This window comes from Sus scrofa, chromosome 7 (assembly GCF_054392235.1).
Source record: "Sus scrofa isolate SSC_HxYL_T2T_F1_AM1 chromosome 7, Sscrofa_HxYL_maternal_Yorkshire_Landrace_v2.0, whole genome shotgun sequence".
In the NCBI taxonomy this organism is placed as follows: Eukaryota; Metazoa; Chordata; class Mammalia; order Artiodactyla; family Suidae; genus Sus; species Sus scrofa.
The window spans coordinates 8061875-8089116 of record NC_139389.1 but is presented as its reverse complement, the minus strand read 5'-3'; the positions used below and the strand labels follow the sequence as shown (position 1 = coordinate 8089116).

General features: G+C 43.1%; 1 protein-coding gene, 2 long non-coding RNA genes and 1 other non-coding gene across 5 annotated transcripts in view; 2 read left to right on the top strand and 2 right to left on the bottom strand.

Annotated features, from left to right (window-relative positions):
- The window catches only part of LOC146401174 (uncharacterized), a 1049691-nt gene that overhangs the window by 778792 nt on the left and 243657 nt on the right, over positions 1–27242 (bottom strand). The gene's annotated exons all lie outside the window — the stretch shown is intronic.
- NEDD9 (neural precursor cell expressed, developmentally down-regulated 9) overlaps positions 1–27242 on the top strand; it is a 290141-nt gene that overhangs the window by 28239 nt on the left and 234660 nt on the right. The gene's annotated exons all lie outside the window — the stretch shown is intronic.
- LOC146401178 (U1 spliceosomal RNA) lies at positions 1108–1268 on the top strand. Its single transcript, XR_014811588.1, has one exon. It is a non-coding gene; the product is annotated as a U1 spliceosomal RNA (small nuclear RNA).
- On the bottom strand, positions 21678–24605 carry LOC146401177 (uncharacterized). Its single transcript, XR_014809620.1, has 2 exons — positions 24484–24605; positions 21678–24366 (listed from the first exon to the last, which is right to left on the bottom strand). It is a non-coding gene; the product is annotated as an uncharacterized LOC146401177 (long non-coding RNA).

Below are 27242 nucleotides of genomic sequence, written 5' to 3'. Positions count from 1 at the left end.
AAAGAAATTCACGTAGACAAATAACATTTAAACTGCTGGAAACCTAAGATAAAGAGAAAACCTTGAAGCTGGTGCAAATACAGTCATAGCAGATTTCTCATTAGAATATATACAACCCAGAAGACAATGGCGTGACATCTTTGAAATACTGAAAGAGAAAAAAACCTGCCACCTCAGAATTACACATCCTTCAAAAATGAAGTCAAGTATCGGTTTGAACAAACAGAAGCAATTCATTACCAGTACACCTCTGCTAAAAAGAAAAGTTAAAGAAGTCCTTTAGCAGAAGGCCCGTAATACCTAAAACTTACTTATACACAAAGAAGTGAAGATCATAGAAATACTACAAAGTAAGGGGTGATGGCTAATTGCGTGTGTTAACGAGACTGAGCCAAAGGGTTCCAGATGATTTTGGGGTGTGCCTGTGAGGGTGTTTCCGGATGAGAGCAGCATTTGAATGGGTGGACTCAGGAAAGCAGATTGTCCTCAATACAGATAGAGACAGGGATATATAGATACCTGTGGAGCTGTGTAGATGCAGATCTCTTAATGGTTCTGTTCCCCTGGAGGAAATACAGAGGGTAACTATAAAAGACATTACTGAATTGATAATTGCTTAAAAAATAATTAAATTGACTAAAATTAAAAGTAGTACTCTGTGGTTTACAGACTAGATAAAATTTATGAAAACTATAGTACAAAAGGTGGAACTCGGAGCAAGTTGTGAGATCCTTAAACTACATGTGAAGTGCTGTGGTATTTGAGGTAGATTGTGGAGTAATTAAATGTGTGTGTGTGTGTGTGTCTGTGTGTCTGTGTGCCTGTGTGTATAATCAAATCCAGGCAACCATTCAAAAGTTACAAAGGAGATATAGAAAAATAAGCAACATTGGAGGTAAAATGGAATCATAAAAATACAAATACAAAATAACACAAAAACAGAAAGGAAAAGAGAGGAAAGGCAGATAGGACAGAGTAGATATGAAACAATAGTAAGATGGTAGATTGAAATCCAACCATATCAGTAATTACATTAACTGTAAGTGGTCTAAATATTCCAATTAAAATGCAGAGATGGTCAGCTTGATGTTTTTAAAAACAAGACTGATACTTAACTGGCAGGGAGATACCATAATCACAAAGGTGGTTTTGCCAGGGCGAGGCTTGTCCACTGCACTCTGGATGTGCTGACCCTGCAGGTTTTCCCATGTAGGAACCTTGACTGCGTCATCTGTGCCAGTGGTGGTTTGTGTTCACACTTTCCCCAGAGATAAAATATAAAATGAAAGAAAGGAAGGGAGGGAGGAAGGAAGGCCTGACTATATGCCGTCTCCAAAATAAAATAACCATAAATATAAAGACAAACAATATGTTAAAAGCAAAAATATTAAAAAGTAATACAAATGATAATTGAAAAAAGTCTAGAGTGATTTTATTAATATAAGACAAGGAGACTTAAGAACAAAGCATAATACCAAAGATAAAAAGCAGAAATTTTAGAGTTCCCGTTGTGGCTCAGCAGGTTAAGAACTTGACATTGCATCCGTGAGGATGCAGGTTCGACCCCTGGCTTCACGCAGTGGGTTAAGGATCCAGTGTTGCCCCAAGCTGTAATGTAGGTCGCAGCTGTGACCCAGATCCTGCATTGCTGTGGCTGTGGCATAGGCTGGCAGCTTCATCTCCTATTCAGCCCTAGCCCAGGAACTTCCATATGCCTCAAGTACAACCATAAAAGGAAAAAAAAAAAGAAGAAATTACATGATGATAAAGGAGTAAAGTCCTCAGAAGATATAAGGAGACATAAAAAAATAGATATGTTTTCAATTAACAGAGCTTCAAAATAACACAAAGCAAAAACTTCTGGAACTGGGGGAAGTAGACAAATTAACAATTATGCCTAGATACTTCTACATTCACTTCTTAGCAATCAATAAAAGAAGCAGTCAGAAAATCAATAAGGATATAAAAGCCATGAACAACGTTATTAATCAGCTTAATGAAACATCGTCCCAACGGGACAGTACGATTTCCTCTATTTTCAAATGCCCCTGGAACATCTACCAAGAAACCCTGTATGTTCACACATAAAAGAAGCCTCAACCTTTTATTATGAAATTAAATCATGTAAAGTATCTTCTCTGATCACAACAGAATTAAACTAGAAACCAATGACAGAAGGATATCTTGAAAATCCCCAAGTATTTGGAAATGTAATAACAAATGGGTCAAAGAAAATGTTAAAATATAAATTAGACATATTTTAAATTGATATATTGAAGAACAATGTATCAACATTTATGAGATGCACCTAAAGCAGTGCTTAGAGGAAGTTGGTACTTGTGTTGGGCGAAGCACTTACTCTTTTCCCTCAGGGCTCTGTTAACTTAGTCGCCCTCTGTATTAATAAATAGGAAGTGATTTAGATCACCTGAGCCCACAAAACCTCCACCTCATCCTTATGTCAAAGACATCATGCTGATGGGCCAGGAGGAGCAAGAAGTGGCTGATATACCTGAGGCCCTGGTAAAACATGGGTTCCAGAGAGTGGGACATGAACTCTCGGAAGATGAAGAGAATAGCCACTTCAGGGAATTCTTTTTCTAGTACAATAGTGCATATACTCTTGATTGGTTCCACAAAGATTTGAGTGCTAAGTATGTGCCAAGCCTGTGGCGAGGGAACAACGATAGCCTTATGTCTGTTTTTATAAGTTTAAATATTTGCAATGCTGTTGTCATTTTGTTCCACTCTCAGCTAAGTTTAAGCCAATTCCATTCTTTTAGATGCTTCAGGCAGAGCCATGTAGACAAGGTAGTTCTCTGCTATTGCTGTGTGGATTCCAGAGGCACGTCAGTTAAGCCTATCTCTGCTTTACCGCTCACCCGCTAGTTCTTTCTCTGAAGGGAGACCCCAGTAGCACCTCTCCATGATGGCCTTACCTGCCCTTTGGAAAGAATTCTCTCTCTGCTTTCTACCAAGATGGTGGTGTGTGTGTGCCACTGGCAGAGATTTAACTCAGTAATAAAGGAACTAGCATGATGACAATGATAGTTCAAAGAAGAAGAGCTATTATGTCTAGTCAGTGGATGAAAAGAATGCTGAAATACAAATTTGATTGAGACTGATCAATGCCCGCTAAAGCAATAAAACTACCATCTGTAGGATTTTTTCTTCTGCTAGATAGTCATACATTGCAACATAGAGAGCCTCTGTAAGTGAATACTAACTTTGTCGAGTCTGGCCTGATCAAAAGTAAATAAAGTTACCTTCCCGTGAAACAGTAGTTCTCAATGGGGGCAAATTCCTGGTCGCTCCCTCCCCCCTCACTGACAGTGTCTGGAGACATTTTTAGTTATCACGACTGAGGGGAGAGAGGAGATGCTGTTGGCATTGAGTGAAGAGAGCCAGGGATGCTGCTGAACAGCTTGCAATACACAGGATAGCTCTTACATGAATCATCACCTGACCCAAAATGTCAGTAGCGTTGAGACTGAAAAACCACGTACGGATAACATGTTACATGATTTCTTAGACAGTGCTCTAGTATAATATTGAAAGCACCTGTGAAGAAAATTTTTAATGTCTCTATCTCATTCCCTTAATTGTAAAATTGGGATAGTGATAGTGGCAACCACATGTAATTTGGGGGTAGAATTAAGTAAAAAATTGTTGATTTATTTGGACAAAAATGGCCACACAAACATATATCCCTTCCCAGGTGGGGGTATCATTCCCTCCCCTTGAACTTGGGTGGCACTCTGTAACCGTCTCTTTCAAGGGAGCACAGCAGAGATGATTCTGCTTGACTTCTAAGGCCAGGTCATAGAAAACAACACCGCTTCCTCCAGGTTGGAAGCAATGACCCAACCTGAAAGAAGCCTGGCTATTCTGGAAAGGCAGCTGAGGGACTCGAGAGACAGGGAGAGGTCCCCAGCTCTTGCTGTCTTACCAGCTCAGCCACCAGACATGTGGGCCAACGACACACTGAGGATCCCCAGTCACCATCTGACTGCAGTCTGGTGAAGAACCTTCAGGCAGAACCAGCCAACGGCGCTGCTTCTCAATTCCTGGCTCACAGAAACCCTATGGGATAAACGAGCATTGTTTTAAGCTACTACGTTTGGGGATGTTTTTGTCCCATAGCAGTGGACAACCAAAGAAACAATACACACACGGTGGTCCTTATCTTGGCTCATCGGGCATAATTCGTCATTTCTCCCCTGAAATTGTAGTAATTTGTAGTTTTAGTATTTTTCATGAATATTTAACTGGTAATTTAACTTGTAGCGTTGCTCTGCTTCTGTACACTAGAGGGCACTCTTAACCGTTGGCAGGGGCTCCGACACGAAGGTGCAGTTCTTCAACCAGGCACCAGGGGGAGCAAGCCCCTAATTTTTCTCTATCCCTTTCCGAAGGTGAACTTGATGAAATGGGAAAAGGCTTCAGAACCAACAAATTAGCAAACATAAGGAAGACGTTTTAGAAAACCCTCCTAAACACATTCTAAGAAAACAAGAAAGCTTATTTTGATGAATAACGCTGCCCCGAGAATGAACATGCAGATAATAGACGGGAAACCCAATCCCCACCCCCGCCACACACACACTTTTTTTCCCCATCTTAAATGTGATAGAGTAGGTTACACATACTTTTTAATCCTTGAAAAGGAGGCGATATCTTCAAGCCTATGATTTCTAAACGGTGTACCTGATCTTTACCATATCTAGAAACATGGCAAAAGCAGTCTTTCTGTCACGGTGAGCGTCTAATGGCTAGAAGGTAATTCTGAATACTGTTTCACAGCGTCCCAAGTAACATTTGTACCACCACTTTAACTTAAAGATTTTAAAGTTTCCATTTTTTCTAGTTCTTTATTTTATATACACAGGATCTGACAGTCTAGGGACTGTGAAAATGGGCTGTGATTATGCTTGTAGGAAATTTGGAAAGCAGAACCATTAAAATGAATTGCCTGAACCAAATACATTGTGAGTCTCCCCCTCTTCCAACAAATCCAAAGCAGACTTTACCCATAATCATTCCGAGTAGCCTGAGAAAGTTGGCAGCCTGCACTGATGACAGTCTGCCTGTCTCAAAATAACTCATGAAGGCTGGCCCTACCCTGAGATGGCTTGAGTTTAGCTGGGGCTTGAATGGAGCAAGGGTCTTGAGAATAAAGAAGGGTTTGTGGTGGGCTTATCTGATTAGAGCCTTACATGTGAGGTCAAGACTCTGCAGCCTGGTAGAGTGTAGTTCAGAGGGGGCTGGGGTGGGAAACCCTGAACTCTGAAGAGCTGATTCTTTGAGGGTGTTCTCTAATTCTGACTCAGCCCCAACCCTAGCTGGCCTTCCATCGTGCTCATCAAGTTCAAGGAGATTTGATCAATTCCCAAACACAAACACACACAGATGCCCTCTCTTGCTCCCCCCAACCACCCTGTAGACCTGAAGTAGCAGATGTGACACACCAACTGCAGTCTCTGGAGGCCGCATGGCTAGGTCCCCAGGTCCCTGATTCCGACAGCTAAGATTCAGGTCACTGCTGGGGTGGCCGTTACTACTTCCCATCCATGGCTGCTGCTTCCTTCTGTGCCCTCAGCGTCTGTCAGTACAGTGACTGGACCACACTGAGGCAGGGAAGCATCCTTTGTCCCTGCAGATACTGCCCTCCACTCCTGGGCCACCTTTTTAGAGCTCATCTTCAAGAGCTCCTGGTCTTTCTCAAGACTGTGTGCGGGTGATCGGGCAGCCAGAGAAGAGCCACCGCTATGTCTCAGCTCCTGCTCAAGTGATACAAGACTATATTCTGTGGCCCAAATCTTACACCTCTGTCTGGGGTGACTTCCTTCCTATGTGCCATTCCATCCTCAGGCGGATAAGACCCCACCGTAATCCCCACACTGTTGCTATGCCCGGATATATCAGACAATATTTACCTTATTTATTTATTTATTTTTTTTGGCAATAGTGTAATCTGAACTGCATTTATGCAGGATTTAGAATCTTCAAGCAGGGTGAGCTTTTTCAGATAAGCATGTTCCCAAGGGGTAGAGTCACTGCATGACGTTTTCCAGCATGACGGTCCCTCTGGGGTGCGGAGACAGCCTGCTGAGATTGGAGAGGGGCAGGCAAAGCAGAAGGCCAGCTACAAGGCCAGTCGATTCAGGTCTCTGTGCCTTTCTGTAGCAAAGTAGCTCATTTCACGCACAGCACTCCCCATCCCCCCACGTTAGAATGTCCCCCGGGGCAGCCCCGCCTGGTGCCTTTGTGTCCTCTTGTCGTCCACTCAGCTCTCGGAGCTCAATGCCCTTTTCTTATAATTTGGCAAAAAGGAGTCTTCCAAAATTATTCCATCAGACATGGAATTTTTTTGACATACCAGAGGGTACTAATAAACTGGATCAGACATTGCCACCTGGAGAGAGTCTCCCCAAAGGCACTGCCTTCATCCTTTCCTTGTCTGACCCCTTTTCTCACAGTCCTCAGAAAGAAAAATTTAAACTTCCCTAGTCAAACTTTGCTTCACTGTGGTTTGGTCCAGCTGGGCATGTGTCTATCATTTTTCATTAAACCTACCCAAAGAGACCTTTCAAATTCTAATGGTGAGAGAAGATTGGCTCCAATGGGGAAGGATACATTTGATATTCACCCTCGGTCCCCTGCTGCTTGAAAGTTCAAATGCTGACAGCAGCAGAGGAGGAAAAGCTAAACGTGGTGGCATGGCCTAGAAGGATCTATCGTCCGTGCTTGTAATTATGAGGACATAATGAGGGATTTTCTTTTCCAGGCAAGCGTGCTTGACCTGAATGTAGGATAAGCTGTAAATACCCAAGAATCATTATTTTCCCTGGAAGCAGCCCTCTAATACATAACAGACGAAGCACTGGGAATAAATAACCTCAGCCTCCTGGACTTCGGTTGGGATAATTGTGTTTGACATTGTCCCCCAGTGGGACTGAGCTCCAGTTCCCCATAGTAGTAACTGAATTGCTAATGCATCCTTTATTAATTTGCTTTCCTCCCCTTCTCACCATTCCCCTCCCCTCGGTGATTCCTGGGATTCCCCCCACCCCCCACCCCCTTTTCAACTAAACTATTCACCGTGTCTCAGAATCAGCTTCTAGAGGAAGCTTTACCAATTCAAAGGCTGCAACATATGCACAGATAACTCCAGAAGAAATGGCGGTAGATGACATTGGAGTGCATCATTTAAAATCCTACGAGAATTCACAGGAAGAGGGCACGGCTTCGCGTTGAGGAACTTTAAAAGGCTTCGTGGAGCTACCCCCAAATGGAGAGTAGGGTTGGGCATATAGTGATGGAGTGAAGGACACTCTGAGTAGGGCCGGGTAAGCGAGGCATGAAGGCAGGAAGTGAATAAATACATGTGGGTAGTTCTATCTAACTGGAGCATGACATGAAGGAAGACAGCAGAAAGGTCTAAAAAGGATAGATTTTAAGTCCTAAGTCAAGGTCAGAAAGTTTTATCTAGTGATCGAGGAGAGCTCCATCCAACAGAAAAGTGTGCAATGATGGAAATGTTCCAAATACCAGCTGTTTAATATGGTGGCCGCCAGATCCATGGGGCCGTCAAGTACTTGAAATACAGTTAGTGCTGCTAAGGACCTGAATTGTAATTTGGTTTAAATTAAGTTAAATAGTCATTTGTGGCTAATGGCTACCGTATCTAGTAGTGCATTTCCAGGCAGTGGGAAATGACATGATCAGAAGTGTGCTTTGCCTTAAATAATCTGAGAGGCAACTATAAAGTAGATTATAGGGGAAATACTCTGAAATAAAAAGTCTTACTATGAGATGGAATCAGTATGTAGGCCAGTGTTTAAGTCAATAGAAAGTGTTTTCTTCAAAAACAAAACAAAACGCATAACTGACCCTGTTTAAATGAGGCAGGAATGGACCCTGTGAGGGGACATACCACTTTCTTGCCTTCCCACCTATAGAAGTCCTTGAGGAATCTCTTTGGGATTTTCAGGAGCTGCTCAGAACTCAATTTATTACCCACTAGGCCAGGTCAAAGGAACTGGGGCATTCATCCATGGTACTAGGAATAAATAAGAGGAATAAATATGGGCGATGTTATGGAGGTGGAATCAGTGGATCTTAGTGTCTACTTGGGTGTAAGAAGTACGGTTTAAGTAAGTATTTTCCCTTTGTGTTTTCAGTCATCTAAATCCAGACACTGGTGTCATCTGGAATTCCTCCCCATTACTCAGTCATCACAGATATAATAGGTGGAGTTCCCGTCGCAGCTCAGCGGCTAGTGAACCCAACTAGGATCCGTGAGGATGTGGGTTCAATCCCTGGCCTCGCTCAGTGGGTTAGGGATCCAGGATTGCTGTGAGCTGTGGTGTGGGTCACAGACACGGTTTGGATCCCAAGTTGCTGTGGCTGTGGTGCAGGCCAGCAGCTACAGTTCTGATTGGACCCCTAGCCTGGGAACCTCTACAAGCCCCAGGTGTGACCCTAAAAGACAAAAAAAAAAAAAAGACCAAAAAACATACGTAATAGGACGCAAAAATAAATTATTAAACTGAATAGAATTAACACACATAATGCCACATAGATGTTGAATACTGGAAAGTCAGGATTCCTATCCAGGTCCATTAACTCCAAGGCTTTTCCTACAGCTCACCGTCTACCTTCCATCCCCTGAATAATGCAGCCACAGAGGCCAAGGCAAGGGGTGCACAGAGAAGTGGTCAATGATTTTAAGTGGCACAAGTTTGGGAAGAAAATGACAGATTGAGGTTCAAGTTGGAAGGTAATTTCAGTTGGGGTTAAGAGCAGGAAGGTGGACCCAGAAGTCAAGAGTGCAAGGATTTCAGGTATTAGGATGACAGGCAACGAAAGCGAAAGAGTAAAGGCAGTGAATATAAACTACTCTTTAGCTTCCTGGTCAATGCAAGGAATACTTGGCGAGCTGACTGCTGGCTCTCTTTTTTACTATTTTGAAATCTTAGACTACTTAACACTCATTTCTTTTCAAAGGAAGTCCTTGGCCATTGGTCACCTTCCTGAGAGCCACGTGGCCTCATCATCAGGTTGGTAGGACCAGACATGGGCAGTGACAGGCGTCCCTAAGCTAACCACTGGCGGATGGGGTGGTGTGATAGAAAGGCTCTGTCCAGCAGAGGTAGTGTGTGCTGACTGCCGACTGACCACTCCGCTCATTCTCTGTGTCAAGGAGGGAGAACTCAAAGACACCAGAGAGACCCGGGAAGCAGCAGGAGCAGAGGTCGAGGCAGGAAGAACACTTTGTCACTGGACGTCATTTGGAGCGAAGAAGATGGGTGTCTTCCCCAAAGAAATACGATGTCTAGAGCCTTGGAACCTCAGCATTGTTAGCAATGTTTCATCCTCCGTAAACCCTTGCAGGTGATGCCTGACGTCTTGTCTTCCTTGCCCTTGTATCCTTAGGAAAAAATAAACCAATTCAGCAAATGACTTAAAAGAGTCCCAGCACAAATCTGGTTTCATGCAATCTGAAAGAATACAAGCAACACAAGATTCAGTCTGGAAGGCAGAGGAGGGAGGAAATTTTGGCATCCTTGCAAAACGTAATTCAAGAAAATTCTCATGTTGCCGGGTCCTTAACAAAGAGTCTCTAGTGGCCATAGGCTCAGTGGTCCCCTCGTTAGGAAAAAGTGCAAAAAATTCATTTTGACCCACCTACTGTCTAGAATGGTGCTGCCTGCCCTATGGAGTAGCTTTAATCTCAATGGACTAAGACTACAGACAGCCTACAGCCTACAAGTGCAACCTCAGTTCTTTGCTGTCTGTGGAATTAGCAGGCAGAAGTTCTCCATGTTAGAATAGAGAAGATAAATTAACGAAGAGTCAGTACTCGAGAGAGAAGGGAAATCAGAGAATTCTGGCGATGAAAGGTACCCAGGGGATTGTTATAAACTGAACTGTATCCTCCCCAAATTCGTATGTTGGAGTCCTAACTCCCACACCTCAGAGCGCAGCTGTATTTGGAGATAGGACCTTTGAAGAGGTGATGAAGTTCAAATGAAGTCACATGGGCTGGCCCTAGTCCAGTATGACCGATGTCCCTATAAGAAGATTGGGACACAGACAGGTGCACAGATGGAAGACCCTGTGAGGACACAGGGAGAAGACAGCCATCTGCAAGCTGCAGAGAAAGACTTCAGAAGAAACCAAACCTGTCAATGCCTGGATCTTGGACTTTCAGCCTCCAGAACTGTGAGAGCATGCAGTCTGTTGTGTAAGCCACCCATCTGTGGTACTTTGCAGCCCTAGCAGATCATCTGGTCCAACTCCTTCCCTTCTCTCCTAAAGAATATGAGGTCCAGTGCCACAGCTTGTGTCAGTGGTAGGTCCACGCCCCGGGGTCTTCAGGATCAGCTCAGAGGGCTTATACCAACCACACCCCCGACTTTGATTTGTGTGGGTTCCCAGAAAGGAGAGAGAAGGATGATGGAAAGAGCAAAGACACAGAGTTGGGATCTAGTCCATCTTGTGAAAGGAATGGATGGGAAAATGATTCCCTGAATTAAGAGCTTCTTATAACGTCCTATGACTCTTGGGCTACCTTGCTAATGACTTTTTGTTGTTTCATGTTCTTTCCATTCGTAGCTTTGTTCCTAACTGGGAAGAATGATTGGTTGTAGACATTCCAGAGTGACTTCAGCATGATTTTAAATACACGGAACTGTGTTGGATTAGGGACCTAAACGTAACCAAGGAGGTCTTACTCTTTTCCCTCGGTGTTTACATCTCTGATTTGATTGTCTTCCAGAACCTCCTTTGATGAGAAAAATCTGGGACAGCTGGGGGATTCATGATGGGAGAGTTTAAGTGATTTGTAATTCAATTTTATTTTAGTTTCTGTTTTGGTTTTTTTTTTTTTCTTTCTTTTTTCTTAAATCATGTATACCTTTTAGGTTTTTTTTGTTTTGTTTTTGTTTTTGTTTTTGTTTTTATGCATGGGTCTCAGAATGCAGACTCATTTTCTCTCTCCATCCTGTGCTGGTTTCAGTTGACAAGTTTTTAAAGTCACAACTCTGTTAGGTTTAAGGAGCCTTAAGGTTCCTTGTCTCGTAGCCTTCCTGTCCCCTGCCACACTCTTGTTGCGGCCAGATCCCAAGGTTCTAAATCCGATTTCCCTTCTGAGTGGTTGTCTCCATTTGTTTTATTTGCAGATAAGGCAAAGCTTTTGAATCTGAATGAAGCATGGCTAACTGAGCTTCCTCTGTTGGGAAGTCTCTCTGGATAATCCTGATATTCAAAAAGGGGGAAATGCCTGCAGGCTGTTTCTCAGAAAGCCCATTGTTTTCTCCACACTCTGGTCGGTGAAATTCAAGCTTCCCCACCTGTTTCCACTGATTGCTGTGATTGACACAGTGCTGGGTATTGTGCTGTGAGCCTGGTGGCTGGTGGCCTGGACTGCTTGTCACAAACATCAGCATATGAACCCAAGGCTGTCTTGATTATTCTGCTCCTGGATGCTCCAGATCAGAAGTCAGGTGGTCCTGAAAACTGGACTTTACATTCAAACAAACAGGCAAATGAAGGAGAAATAAAAACAAGCCTGAGTCCTAAGGACCAGTAAGCAACACAAAAGGTAGCACTTACTTAAAAAATGAGATCCAGGAGTTCCCGTCGTGGCGCAGTGGTTAACGAATCCGACTAGGAACCATGAGGTTGCGGGTTCGATCCCTGCCCTTACTCAGTGGGTTAACGATCCGGCGTTGCCGTGAGCTGTGGTGTAGGTTGCAGACGCGGCTCGGATCCCGCGTTGCTGTGGCTCTGGCGTAGGCCAGTGGCTACAGCTCCGATTCAACCCCTAGCCTGGGAACCTCCATATGCCACGGGAGCGGCCCAAGAAATAGCAACAATAACAACAACAACAACAACAACAAAGACAAAAGACAAAAAAAAAAAAAAAAAAAAAAAAAAATGAGATCCAGAACAAGCCTTCTAGTCAAGGTTTTGGCTTTGGCACCATATGATTTAACTGCCAAAGAAGATGTGTTCGGAAACAAAATTCTAGTTTTAATTGGTGGTTGTTTTTTTGTTTGTTTGTTTTTTAAATTTTGTTTGTTTGTTTGCTTTTAACCTTTAGAGCACACTTTGAGGTCTTGTTCCTGAAAATGTTTCTTAGTTACGCGTGGTTACCGGCAAACAATATGTGCATTAGTTAGTTAATACTCACCCCTTCAAATTAGCTTTTTAATAATGATTTAAAACTGCATTTTGTTCCAATTAAAAATAGAAACTCTTCATTCTGAATTTCTTTAATAGTAACTAGATCCCGTTGCGAAACCAATCTCTCTCACTTAGTTCCTTATGAACCTACTACTCTCCCCCGAGGAAAGTGAAGTTATAAATTAAAGGAAGAAACTGTCTGCCTTGAGTTTTATTAATTACAGGCCTTTCAGGGGAAGACGGACAGAATTCTTGTTGCTTCCATTTGTGATCACTTAAACCTCTTTGGAGAAGTTTCTTCGATGTGCGGCTCAGCTATTTAGAACTCTGGAGACCTTTCAGGGAAAGAGAGCTCAAGTGATAAATAGTTTGGGAATGAAGATCAAAAAGAAAGCACTGGGGGAACTGGGAATGTTTAGTCTAGAGAAGAGGAGGAGCAGCGGTGCTTTTCCCAACTGTCATAGGCGGGACGAGGGCCGCTCTTTCTCACCAAAGAGTTGGGAAGAACACGCGAATATAGACAGAAGCAAAGGATGTAACGAATGTCATTTCTTTTAGGGTTTTTTTTTTAATTTTACTTTATTTTTATAATAATGGAATTCCTGGGAACTCAGGAAATTACCTTCGAAAGGCTTCGGAATGCTATTCTACAGGTCAGTCTGGGGATTAAGACGGTAGCCATGTCCACCGAGGGGAATGAGGCATTAATGTTATTCACGGAACAGAGTCAGAAATACTTTCCATTGCTAATTGAAATAATAGGGGTGTTTACTTCCAACAGGGAGTTAACATTCTCCACACATTGATCAAAGGCCTTCTCGGCCTGGGGCCCCGAAGAATTCCTCCCAGCTCACTCTTGGAGAAGCCTTAGTCTGTAGGTAGTGTGCAGAGGGCTCTGCACACGGGACTTAATTGTCCCAACAGCCGTGTGAAGTTAGTGCTGTCCTTCTCTTTTGGTGGGCAAAAAATTAATTATTTGCCCGTCTTGAGGTTATCAAATAAAAAGCCAGGATTTGAGCCTATATCCATGTGGGGTCTCTGAGAACAAATACCAAGGTGAGATGAGACACGGATGGGGCTTATTGGGACAAACACCAGTGAAGGATGAAGAAGGACGAGGCCGGAGGAGCCGGCAGGGACAGGCTCCAGACCGAGATGCAGGTGTGACATCTGTGAAAGGCGGAAAGGAAGGAGGGACTGGGTAGGACGAGCCTCTGACCACTGTGCCCATCAGGAGAGGCTCAGACAGACCGATGGGAGGGGGGTCCCTGGGTCAAAGCGGGAGAATCCCTCATCCCGGTGAATGGCCCAGTTGAACAGCCCCATGTTGCTCAGTCTAAGGAGGTGGGGGTCGCCACCAATGCTGTGGGGGACCCAAAGCAGCTGTGGGGGGGTCTGCCCCCTCTTAAAGGGAGATCTGAGTGAGAGCCCACAGAACCCAAGCCGCCTGGCTCCAGAGCCCATGCTCTTGCTCATCTTGTTACGCTACCTCCTCGTACTTTGAGGGTGTGCAGTGAAGGAGGTAACGCTGTCACGGTGAAAGGCTTCTGGAGGAAAAGGGACACTTGGTTACACAGGTCGCGGGCCCTCCAGTCACAGAGTGGCTGTGCAGAGTGCTGCCTCTGGTGGTGAAGAGCTGAACAGCAACCTTCCAGTCCAAACACACTCTAAGTTTGCTCTGGAACAGTCACCTTCGTCTCATAAAATCTCATGAAAATTTTCAGCCAATATTGATTAATTGATCAATCGATCGATTTATGCATTCATTTATTTATCAACATAAATCACAGCAATATCTTTGGGATCTGCCCCCCTACCTATGGAGCCCATCGGCTCGCAAATGTTGGTCCCTTGTTCCAGCTGCCAAGCACTGGGGCAGCTGTGCCACTTCAGGGAACTTTGAAGGGAAGATCCTTAGGACACGTGGTCCCAGAAGCTGCTGGGGCCTTACCTGACAGCTCCTCAGCCAGGAAGGATGGCCACAAGCAGCAAGGTTCCTGGCTGACTTACTGAAAGTTGCTACCGAGTCCAGACTTGTTCTGCTCTCAGCAGAACAGGCCAGTAAATCTGGAAACTGGTTGTTGGGGGCAAGGAATAATGAAAGCTGGCAGATAGAGAAGATGGCAGACTAGCGTATCAAAGAACCGTCTCCCCTCAGTCGGAATCCACAGCTAATATTTAAATATTTATTCAACACGTACTAAGTACGAGGCATTGTATTAAGTGCAGTAGGAATACTCAGATCTAAAAGCCTAAGCATGCCCATCCAGAGTTTCCCCAACAAGGAAGATGTCGTTAATAAAAACAACCATATATACATGAGGACAAGTGAAAAGTGCCACATGGGACGCGGATCTGGTGCTACGGAAGTTTAGGGAAGAGAGAAATTACTTCCCGCTGGAAAGATTGGGAAAGGTTTGATGAAGGAAAAAGCAATGGTGTTGCTTTCTCAAATGAAAATATGAAATTAGAAATTTGAAGCTCTTTAAAATATCTATCAATTTGCTCCCCCCACCCTCACCCCAAGCCCTGGTCTTTGGGGGCTGGTGGGAACATAATCCTTACGGTAGGAAATGGGGCTCAGATCCTAAGACGGAGAACAGGGGTCTTCTGGTGGTGGTGGAAGGTTGGAGAGAGATCAGAAATGGAAACGGAAACCTAACAGTATGACTATTTATCCATGTATTTTTTGTGGCCGTGTCTAATCTTTGAATGCATTTCAGTCTCCTAATTACACTTAAAGAAGGTGCCAAGTTTTATATCTGCTGTATCCAAGCTGCAGCGTAAATGTACAATTTTCTCTAAACCCTTTCATCCCCCCACAAGGCACTTCCTTTTACATATTGTCCTGAGAGCTCAATGGGATTTTTTTCCAGATTCACATCTCCCTCTTATGTATATGGTGGAATCATGATTTAAAAGTACACTATAGGGAGTTCCTGTCAGGACTCAGAGGTTAAGGAACCCAGCTAGTATCCATGAGGACACGAGTTCGATCCCTGGCCTCACTCAGTGGGTTAAGGATGCGGCCTTGCCATGTGCTGTGATGTAGGTCACAGACACAGCTCAGATCTGGCATTGCTGTGACTGTGGTTAGACCAGCAGCTGCAGCTCTGATTTCACCCCTAGCCTTGGAACCTCCATATGCCACAGGTGCAGCCCTAAAAAGGACAAAAAGACAAAAAAATTTTTAAAAGTACACTGTAATTTGTCTGAAGTTTTTCAGTAATTGTTCTAAAAGTGTAGTCTTTTTACGTTGCATTTTATTCACTTTACCTTTTTTGTTTTTCTGTTTCCTCAGCTAAGTAAGTTCATATTCAATTATTCTCTAAACTTAGAGCCATTCCATTTGAGAAAATGAAGGTCTTTTTGGTCTGGGGATGTTCTTCCACCTTTAAGCTGGATTAAGCCTTGAAAATGCTTTAGCAAATTTTAGATTCTTGTCTGATTAAAAGCTGCTACAGAAAATAAGTGGAGGAAACAAAAACAGCAGCTAGACATTTATGAACAGGAACGTTAAAGATTCGTCTTTATATCCCTGCTCTGTGATTTCAGGAATTACAGAAAACAGATTGCAACCCTTTGACTCAGATTTTGTATTTTTATTACAGAAGTTAAAAGATTTGTCTTAGAATATTTAATTCCAGGGAGTTCCCGTCGTGGCGCAGTGGTTAACGAATCCGACTAGGAACCATGAGGTTGCGGGTTCGGTCCCTGCCCTTGCTTAGTGGGTTAACGATCCGGCGTTGCCATGAGCTGTGGTGTAGGTTGCAGATGCGGCTCGGATCCCGCGTTGCTGTGGCTCTGGCGCAGGCCGGTGGCTATGGCTCCGATTCGACCCCTAGCCTGGGAACCTCCATATGCCGCAGGGGCGGCCCAAGAAATAGCAAAAAAAAGACAAAAAAAAAAAAAGAATATTTAATTCGGGCCTGAATATTTTCTAGGTGTGGTAGTGCCTGCTTTCACTTGGGCGGGAAAATCACTCCACCGTTGAGGGCTGGCTTCACTCTCATAAGGACAGTCCTTCCTGCATCGGCAGACCTTCTAGATCCTTCCCTCCAGAATATAATCCCTTGCCTGTCTCTCCTCTTAAAACAAGACAAAACATAACATACAAACAAACAAAAACCCTCCTTTGGCCCCGCATCCCCTTTCAGCTTCTATTTCTCTCTTTTCTAGCAAAATTCTCAGCAGAGTCATTTACAGTCTCTGTATCCACTTCCTCACTCTCCTGAGGACTCTTTCTAAGATGTTCCTGTCCACGTCGCAGGTGACTTCCGTGGTGCCAAATCCAAGACTCTTCTGAAGGTCCTCCTCTGACCCAGTGCCTCAGTACCTTTTACCACAGCTAGGACCACTTCCTTTCTCGGAAACTCTCACGTCTCTTCGCCTGTGTGTACCTGGTGTGCCACATACCTCTCTGGCAGTTCCTTTAAAAAAATTTTTTTTATGTTAAAGTAGAGTTGATTTACAACGCTGTGCAGCAAGGTGACCTAGTCAAACATCTATATACATTCTCTTTCTTGTGTTAACTTCCACCATGGTCTATCCCAAGAGACTGGATCTAGTTCCCTGTGCTATACAGTAGGACCTCATTGCTTTTATCCATTCTAAATGTAACGGTTTTCATCTACTAACCCCAGACTCCCTGTCCATCCCATCCTCTCCCTTCTCCCCCTTGGCAACTGCAAGTCTGTTCTCTATATCTGTGAGTCTGTTCTTGTTTTGTAGATAGGTTCATTTGTGTCTGGCAGGTCTTTATATCTTCTCTTATGGATTCTCCTTTTCAGCTTAGTCTCTAATGTGTTAGAGTGACCCCAGGCCAAAGCTCTAGGCTCTCTTCTCTACCTACATTATCTTTCTATGGAAATAAGCCTATCCTAAGGCTTGAGATGTCACTGATATGCCATGGCTCTCAGATTCTCATTTTCACTCCTGACTTCTCTCCCAGGCTCCACTCTTGGCTCTCCAATTTTGTATTCACCACTTCTCTTTGGCTCGCTAAGAGTCCTGGCGCATATAAAGTTAATTTTTCCTACCTTCTATCCTCTTCCTTCCCAGTCCTCCGAATCTTCAATAATGGCCCCACTACCCATTTTGGAGTTCAGACCTTGATTTTTTTCCTAATCCATCAGTGAATCTAGTAGCTTTACCTTTAAAATAGATCTAAAATCCATCCACTTCACCTTACCTTCCCTGCTATCATTTTAATCCAAAGCATAACCATCAATGTGATGACTGCAGTAGCTTCTGAATGTCTCCCTGCTTCCACTACTCTGCCCTGAGCAATCCATTCCCATAGAGCGACCAGGGAGGTGTTTTTAAAATATAAATCAGAATATGTCATGTCCATGCTTAAAACCATCCAGGTATTTCCTTTTCAGAAGCTCTTAGGATAAAATGCACCTCTTTTCCCCAGTTTGCAAGACTCCAGTTGACTTGGCGCCTTCCTAAGTCCTTGTCACCTTGTACCATTTTTTCCCTCACTTCCTTCTCCCAGCCATGTTGGCTGTCTTCTTGCTTCTCCCTTGCTTACTGGCATCTTCTTATTTGTCAGGTCTTAATTTGTGCATTACTGTTAGCTCCTTAGATCAAACCTTCCTGATGACTGTTCAGAGGATGTGCTTTCTCATCAGCCCACCCAGTTTACTCCCTTAAAGCACTTACTACAGGTTGTAATTACAGGCTTGTTTGTTTTCTCATTTGCTGTCATCATTCATCTCCCACAAGAATGTGAGCTCCCTAAGAGTAAGGACTTACTCAGTCTTACTCGTACCTGCATTACTGCTGTCGAGAACAATGACTATCCACAATAGATGTTCAATAAGTATTTGTTGAGTGAATGAATAGTTTTTAGATTTTTCAAGCCATTTGTTTTTCCTTGATTGTTTGCCAGTCTACTCCTTGGTAGAGTATCTGACCATTAGAGTAAGGAATGGGTTTCATTTTCAACTTCTGTTCAAAGAGGATGTGGCACTTGAATAGATTAGAGGGAGATCCTAACTTAAGTCTTCGCTTTCAAGCAGTATATCCCCTAACGATGGTGAAAAATCTAAGATTAAGTTAGAAGAGAGAGCTATTAGACTCTCACTAGCAAAAGTTAGTTATTTACTACTTTCTGTCCCTCTTGTGAATTTTATTTTATTTGAATTTGTGTGAACATCACTATGAAAACTGTTGCTTGTGTGTGATTTTCAATTATTGAAATCCTAAAAATGCTACAAATTAATGTTTTTGTTTACTTTGTGTGTATTGATCCCAAGATTATGTGATACTAATTCTCCTTCTCAAGAATTATACAATACAGATGCCAATATGGAATCCATTGCAGCAATACCTGGGGATATGAATTTGTATCTTTAAAACACTGATGTAATGCTATGAGCTCATTATATAAATGGATACTAAACCATCTGTGTTTTGTGACACATTGTATCAAATTTTTTTGCCTGTATAATTCTAAAATAAGAAACAAAACAAATTTGCAACTAACAGGTGTGTGGCTTCAAAAATAACAGCTCAGCAGTTCTAAATCCCGACTTGAAAGAGCGCCTGCAAAAGCTGAAGATGAGGTGAAGGTGTTACATTTAACACTCTTGAAAATGTCCAAGTACCTCTAAAAGGTATTAGGAAAAATGATAAATTGAATACAAGATGTTGCAGGTCAGGATAAAAGAGTCAATATAAAATCCTTTTTTACTGGAAGAAAAAGAGGGAAGGAGGAAGGGCGAGGAAAGGAGGCCAGAGCTTGCCGAAAAGAGGCCATTCCTGAGCGGGGCTAACCGCTTGAACTCTGTCTCTTGGGCTGTGCAATTAAGCAAATGAAGGTCCATATTTACCCACGTGTACTTGGGCTTTCCACATTTTGCAGTGTGCCTCAGCCCTGAAAGGTACGAACCCATGACGACCATCAGGGCAGACGGAGCGGCAAGAGCCTGAAGGTCAGCCTGGGCTGGAGAAGCCAGGAATCACTCTATGGACAGGGCTAGACGTCAGCGAAATCTTGGTGGTGGCACTAGATTTTGACAGAGAAAGACAGGAACACCGAGGAGAGACTGTGAAGAGAGACACATACACCCCCACCCCCACGAAAAAAAGTTAGGAAAAAGATTAGACTTCTCCATCCTTAGGAAAAAGTTTAAAAGGGTACCCTGGTTGAAATGGAAACATTTAGAAGTCATAGGAAGTGAATGGAATGAAACTGCTATTAGTTTTAAACTCCAGGGTGTAGGGGGAGAAGTCAGTAAGAGGCTAGTGAAAACCTCAAGCAAGGAAGTGATTTTTTAATCAGGGAAAGACTTCAATGGCATCAGGCAGGATGGGTGGCAAGGAAGTAAACTTGAGGTCACACCATGGTGCCATTTCCGAAATAAGGGTGTAAAGTGTAATGGATTAATGGAGTTCCTGTCATGGCTCAGTGGTTAATGAATGCAACCAGTGCCCATGAGGATGTGGGTTTGATCCCTGGTTTTGCTCAGGAGGCTCAGGATCTGGCATTGCCTTGAGCTGTGGTGTAGGTCGCAGACACTGCTCAGATCCCTCATTGGCTGTGGCTGTGGTGTAGCCAGCAGCTACAGCTCCGATTCGACCCCTAGCCTATGAACCTCCATATGCCAAGGGTGTGGCCCTAAAAAAAAAAAAAGTGTAGTAGAGTAAAAATCTGCCCTCCGATGGTGGGAATTTTAATAGAGACACAAGAGTAATTCCAAGAGGCAGTTGGAGGGGAATAGAAGTAGACCTTTATCAAGGGTTATATGCACTGTACAGGCATTCCTTAATTCTCATAACCACCCTTCCAAATAGGTATTATGATTCCCATTTGGAGATAATTGCGTCCCAGTTATCTATTAAATAACACTCTAAGACAGACAGTGGAACCAGGGTTGAGAACCAGTAGATTGAACGGGTGGTGGATTAGGAGGAATTAAAGCATTTTCATTTGTTTTGTTTTACAAAGCTATATTTCTACTTTTTTTTTTTCCCTCCTAAGTCTGAGAGCCTAACGTTCATTTGTGTTTGATTGTATATCAAAGACAGTGTTGAATAGGTAATGCCCAAAGCAGAAAGTGATGGCCAGCTTTGTTTTGGTTGTGGGTCTTCATCCTTAATACTAGCATTTGGCTTTAGATGAGTGAAAGATGGGCTCCTGAAAATAAACAGCAGCCTAGTAAAGACTTATAATGAGGGCTTACCAGCTGATTAAGGCAAGCAGGGTTCACTAGGTTTGCTGTCAATGAGTTCCTTTGGGTTGCTGTGACCCCGGGTTGGAAAGGAGTCACAAAGCAGAGGCTCTGGTTAAGGGTGGCCAGCCTGTGTGTGTTCCAAGCAATATCCTGGTGTGAGTGGGCAATTTAGAAGCAGCATAAAATAAACTTCCAACACCAGGGCTAGAGAGTAAGATGGGCTGAGAAGGGAGGCTATCTCTCAAATTTTAGATTCATATTTTTAAACCTGGGAAAACTCTCTTTTTAAAGAAAAACAGAAGTTTGCAGTCGCATTTGATTTACCCGCACGGTGCTTTTGAGCCATGAACTTTCCCCTACTTAGGAAACTTCTCTGGAAAATTCATTTCATGCTTGTCTACTCCAGTAAAACCCTTGACTGAATTGTTACAAAACAGGAGACTTGGCCGGGGAATGTGAGAAATCAGCCGGCACGGCGAAGCCAGTTGGCATCCTTGAGGGGTCCATGTGCCTCCCACCTCTAGCTTACCTGTCATCTTGGACTGTGACCTTCTCCCAGCAGAGGGGGTGTCCTCATTGTTCCCGTGCCAGGTGACTAGGAGGAGGCGGTCACAGCACATGCATCGCATTCTCTGACTCACTGAAGAGCCCGTCTGAGGATGGTGAGGGGCTGCGGCTGTCCTGACCTTGGGACCGCGCGTGAGAGGAAGTCTTTGAAGACTTCTTGGCAACTATCAGATCTCTCGAGAGCCTCATCTTGGATTTTCTTTCTCTTCCTAGGGTGTGCATGCTTCATTACCTCATTGCTGCTAATGCTGTTCTTCAGCTAATGTGATAAAACATCCCTGTCTCCCCTGGTGCAGACTTTTACCCAACGCTCCTTATATGGAGCCTTAGCCAGCCACCTTGCCACTCCCCAGCATGGTTATTTCTGAACGTAACTCCTTTTCTCAAGTTCTCACCCTGTTCTTACCCCTTCACTCTCAGAAAGTGACCTTAGTTCTTTCCTCAAGAAAAGGGATTAGTTTCAACAAGAATTCATTGGGCAACTGCTATGAAGCAGGAATTATGCTAAGTTTTTAGAACATAAAGGTAAATAGGGCATGATCTCTGCCCTGCTTGGGGAGGGGGCGTGAGGTTGCTTATAGCTGGGTAGAGGGACACAGATAGGTAGGAAAACAAGCAGCAGCAGTCAGACCATGTTGGTGCATTAATGGGTAGATGTATTGGGTAAAGGGGCGTAGGGGAGGAGTTGTTAATTCTTGTAGATTCTTCAGTGACCCATTGAGGAGGTCAGGTCACTTTTCTCATTGATCCTTTCCTTTCTGTAGCTCTTCTCCCTTGACTCTCTTAGTTGTCCATTCTTGAAGTTATTTTACCTGCTTTTCTGATAAGTCTTCCCTCCTCCATCTCTGTATTAGCTTTCCCCGTCTGCCCACTCTTTATAGACTGGCAGTTCCAGGGTCTCACCCACTCCCGTTTCTCTTCACTCACTCCAGACGCTCCTTGGGCTCTTCCTGCAGCTTCACATAGTCTCTGGGACTTGCAGACCTGGATTCCCACCCTAGACTTCTTGCCTGAACCTCAACCCCACTTGTCCCGTACTGCCTGGCCTCCTTACCCTGGCCGCCTCCAGCTCAACAGCTACAAACTGTATTCCTCCTCTGATTCCTTAGCTTGGTCAAAAGGGTCACCACCCACTTCATCCACTGGCGGGGAAAATGGACACCATCTTCGTTTCCTCCTTCTTCCTTCGTCATGTAAGTTCTTCCTGCAAAGCGTATCTCTGATCACTCACTCATTCTCACTGCCAGTTTTTCAAATCATGCCCTTTGCAAAGATGTGCACACACCACATGTGTGTGTGCAGGGATGTGCATTCACACCACCATGGCCGGCCTGAAGACAGCCTCGGTCTAAAAGAAACCCTGACTTTTAAGGTTGTGGTGTTCTTTTTCTTTTAAATCAACGTCTTACTGTTGAATCCCAAACTCAAACAAACATGATGTCAGGGAAAGTCACAGCAGGGTAGTTCGTGGAGATTAGATTTCGTTAAATTCCAAAAGCAGAGCAGGAGGTCCTTAAAATCAACATTTTATAACCTGAGTCATGCTCATGTTTTTGGTCCCTTGCTTAGAAAAACAATATCTCAGAGTTGGCCTGAAACCTGGGTAGCCGTGCGTGGCTCAGTTGGAGAGAAGTGTGCAAACACTAAGTAGCATCTAAGAAAGGATCCTCCTGCCCTTTGAATCCATGCCAAGGCTGAAGTTCTGAGACTCTGGAGAAGAATCCTTTTCTTCACTCGTAGAAAAACATTTAAATAATAACAGTGTATTAAATCATATTTTTATTTAAACGTTGATTTTACAGTTCGCTATTCTGAACCCTAAAAATGAGCATAGGTGATTAGACCTGCTACCAATGCCCTGCAGGCAAAATTCTCTCTTTAACTACCTGAAGTTCAGTTGAATATAGTGGTTCTCAAAACGTGGTCCCCAGACCAGCAGCAGCAGCATCACTGCAGACAGAACCTGTTAGAAAAACAAATTCTCAGGCTTGCTGAGTCAGAAACTCTGGGGGGTAAGACCCAGAAATGGGTGATTTAACCAGCCATGTGGGTGAGTCCATGCAGGCTGAATTGAGGGCCATTGGCTTTATACAGTTCGCACTGTGAAAGACCAACAGGTGTTGAATATTAGCTGAGCATGTGGCATTGCTTACTGATAACACAGACAAACCAGTAGGCTTTCTAGAGCACCTGAGCCTATTCCTAAAATGTTTCTCATGTCAAAGACAAAGGAGTAATGCAAGGATATAGAAAAAATATTTTAAAAAATTATAGCTGATTTACAAGGTTGTGTTAGTTTCAGGTGTATGGCACAGTAATTTAGCAAATACGCACACACACACACACACACACACACATTCTTTTTTAGATTCTTTTCCTTTATAGATTTTTATAAAATATTGACTACAGTTGCCTGTGCTATGCAGTAGGTCCTTGTTGGTTATGTAAATTATATATAGTAGTGTGCATATATCATCAATACCATCCTTCTGTTTTATCCCTCTCCCACTTCTCCTTTGGGAACCATAAATTTATTTTTTATGTCTGTGGGTCTATGAGAAAAAAATTTTTTTTCAGCCAAGTTTCATTGATGTAAAAAGTAAAAAATTAATTGTCACATAAAGGTACAAAAAACAAACCCACCTATATTATTTTTTGGTTCTTTCCAATAAGAAATAGAACATAATCAGTTTGCTTTTTTTCCCCCCCAGTTAACTATGAGGAACACAAGACAAAAATCAGGACAAATAACTATTTTCTGTTACGGTTATTGAAAGGAGAGATAACAGATTCCACAGAAGAGCTTATTTTCTTGAAGGGCAAAGGCTTTCCCTATATTTCTTTAAGTACCTGGCCCACTCCTTAGTCTGAAATAAGTATCTAGCAAATATTCATTAAAACTGAGGGGAAAGGTAAATAGAGGAAAAGAAAAAGGAAAAAGAGAAAAACACCATAGCGAGAAATACAAACCTGAGAGAAAAGAGAAAAATATAGAAACATATTCGAGAGAAGGAAGACACCAGGCAGAAAATAGAAGAAAATTAAACAGAGGTAAAAAGCAAGGAGATTATACTCTGGGAAACAGAGAACTAGCCTGATTTATCAGTTCTCCAAATAAAGTACATGAACTTCAAATGCAGTGACCTCACTACTCAGGCACACAAGTTTTCCCCTTTAAAAAATTATTTCTTGGAGTCCCTGCTCTGGCTCAGGGTAATGAACCTGGCCAGTCTCCATGAGGACCCAGGTTCGATTCCTGGCCCCACTCAGTGGATTAAGGATCCAGCATTGCTGTGAGCTGTGGTGTAGGATGCAGACATGGCTCTGATCCAGCATCGCTGTGGCTGTGGTGTGGCCAGCAGCTGCAGCACCGATTCGATCCCAAACCTGGACCTGGGAATGTTCATATGCTCTGGGTATGACCCTAAAAAGCAAAAGTAAATAAAAATTATTTCTAAAACTGTCCCAAAATGCTGGCCAAGTTTGAAGAACCAAGAATCAGACTCTGAGGGACACATGGCTCTATCTAAGGAAAAAATACCTTTTGTCAAGAAGTGATCCTTGGATCTGAGATGAGTTGATTGTGCAGAAGCAAGCACCCTGCCCAAGGTATTCAAGCCAAGGAAGACAGGTAGCTGTGAGGAATGTGACAGATTCTGTATCAGAAGAAGAGGGGAAGGAGGAGGGGTCTTTTAAAATTGTCAACTTCACTGAGAATATTTCTCAGAGTTTCACCTCACAGCTGCTGTTCCACAGATATGTAAGCATGGGAATCATGGCTCAGTGGACCAAAACCTGTGAATTCTCACCTTGAACCAAAATTCACCTTAACCTCTTAACCATCTCACGCTTGGTTTCATCTCTATGATGAGACCGTGCCCTAATATCTGACACTGCAGACGGCTAAGAAAAGTGGTCCTGAGAACTTAAAAATGCAAATACACCGTGATTACCCTTTAAAATGTGTGAATAGTACCTTAGAGCAAGAACGGAATCGTTCAAGAGGGGTTGTAAGCAGACACGATTTGACTTGAGTGTTGGCAGGAGACATTCCAAACCCACTCTTGAGGAGGGATCAACTTGTTCAAGAAAAGACACCAGGAATCGTGAACTACCCATGCAAAAACAGAGCTAGTGTCAGAGATGAGAATCCAACCCTGGAAAAACGGTCGTTTTTCCAGCTACTGTCTCTGTTCAGGAAAGCCCCTGCCTTCCATACCGTTTAACTGGATACTGGACTTTCAACTTTTCATCTTGGGCCAGAAACAAGAGAGAACGACAAGGAAAAACAACCCACAGTTCCATTGTCATTAGATGTTATACATTCATGTCCTATACACTTGTGCAAATCCATAGAATGTACACCAAAAGTGAAGCCCAGTGCAAACCTTGGTCTTTGGGTGATAATGCTATGTCAGTGTATGTTCTAAGCCGTAACAAATGTCGCACTCTGATGGAGGCTATTGATGTGGGGGGGTGGGCAGGGGAGTTGGGGGAGGCGTCTGTGTCCATACAAGTTATATGGGAAACCTCTGTACCTTCCTCTTAGTTTTGTTGTGAACCTTAAACTGCTCTAAAATAGTAGTATTGAAAAAAAAATGCCTGGTTTATGAACTCAATCAAGTGTTTTTATCAGTAAGCTGGAACCTCCAATAATATGATGAGATGTTTATTGCACAAATGGGAGAATGTAATCTATTTTAAAGACAATTCCAGAATTTCTTTTTTTTTTTTTTTGTCTTTTTAGGGCCATACCCTCGGCATATTGGGGGTCCCACGCTATGGGTCCAATCGGGGCTGTAGCTGCCGGCCTACACCACAGCCACAGCAATGCCAGATCCAAGCCGCATCTTCGACCTACACCACAGCTCACGGCAACGCTGGATCCTTAACCCCCTGAGCGAGGCCAGGGATTGAACCCTCAACCTCATGGTTCCTAGTCAGATTTGTTTCTGCTGCACCAAGATGGGAACTCCTTTTTTTTTGTTTTGTTTCGTTTTTTTTTTTTTTTTTTTAAGAATTTCTTATGCTTGTTCGAACTTGCCATTCATTTGGCCGTTGACTTAATGGCAGTCAATCCCTAGTAATTATGAAATGAAAACAAATGGAGGAGTTAAACATTTTACTCAAGGAAAAACATTAAAAGATAAAGGATAGTGAAACCACATGAAATGTATGTTTTATGTGTGTGTGTAAAGATGCAGGTATTTCACGTTATCTTTTAATCTCTATGAAGAAACTCCTTCTGTGTTGTCAAGAAAATCTTCTTTTGAGAGTGGCAAGCCTAGATACGTGTCTCCCTGGTCCCCATGGTCCCTCACTGCGTGTCTTCAAAGCCAAGCATATTGAGGCAATTTGAAGAAATCCTTGTATGACGTTGTCCTACCAAGTGTGATCATTCTTGATTCAACTGAGCTCGAAAGGATCTTCCTTGAGTCGACTGAGCCAACTGGACAAATAATATCTTGACTTCCATGTGAATATTGTTTTATTGATGAAATAGTAGGTTTATAGCATTTTATGTTAATCACATTGTTACACCACACAGGACTGATTATATGGCTGTGGAGACATTATTACACAACAATGGCTTTGGGTCAAGACTGGGAGCCAGCACTTTCTGTGCTGGCCCTGAAGGCCAATTTATGATAAGTGCTGAGAGTCATGGTATTCTGGAGCAAAGGGAAGGAGGATACAGATTCAGCCCGTTAACGGTGACCTTGATCCTGGCATTTGGTGCTTCTTCCCAACTTGTTGAAAAAACAGAGTTGATTTTTATCAGGACGTACTATTAGGTATCCAACGCAGCATGTGTCTTATATTTCTGAACAGACTCTGGCAGAAGGCAAAAGAGCAAGGAGGCATCCTAATTCTTATGTTCCCTCATACAAAATAATAATAATAATAATAAAGTGATACTGAGTGTGCTTATACAATGCCTGTTGTTATAAAAACACATTTCCCTTTTTTGAGGTCTCATTCTTCTATTGCCTGTTAAGAGTTAAGAGAACTCACATTTATGAGTATCTCCCAGGATCTAAGTATCTTACAGCACTGTTTCCTTAAATGTTTACAACTAAGTCAAGTAGATAGTATATTATTTCCATTTTCAGATGAGAAAACTGAAGCCAAGAGAATAGTGGTCACAAAACAGTTGATGGATTCCACTAGGATTCAAAGTTGTGTTCCGTTACAAAATCAGAGCACTTTCTATCATAATGTTGTTGCACCATTTTCTAGAAATACCAGTTTGGAGTCTAATGTGTCTTCTTTCATTGCTGATTGTCAGAACAACAATAT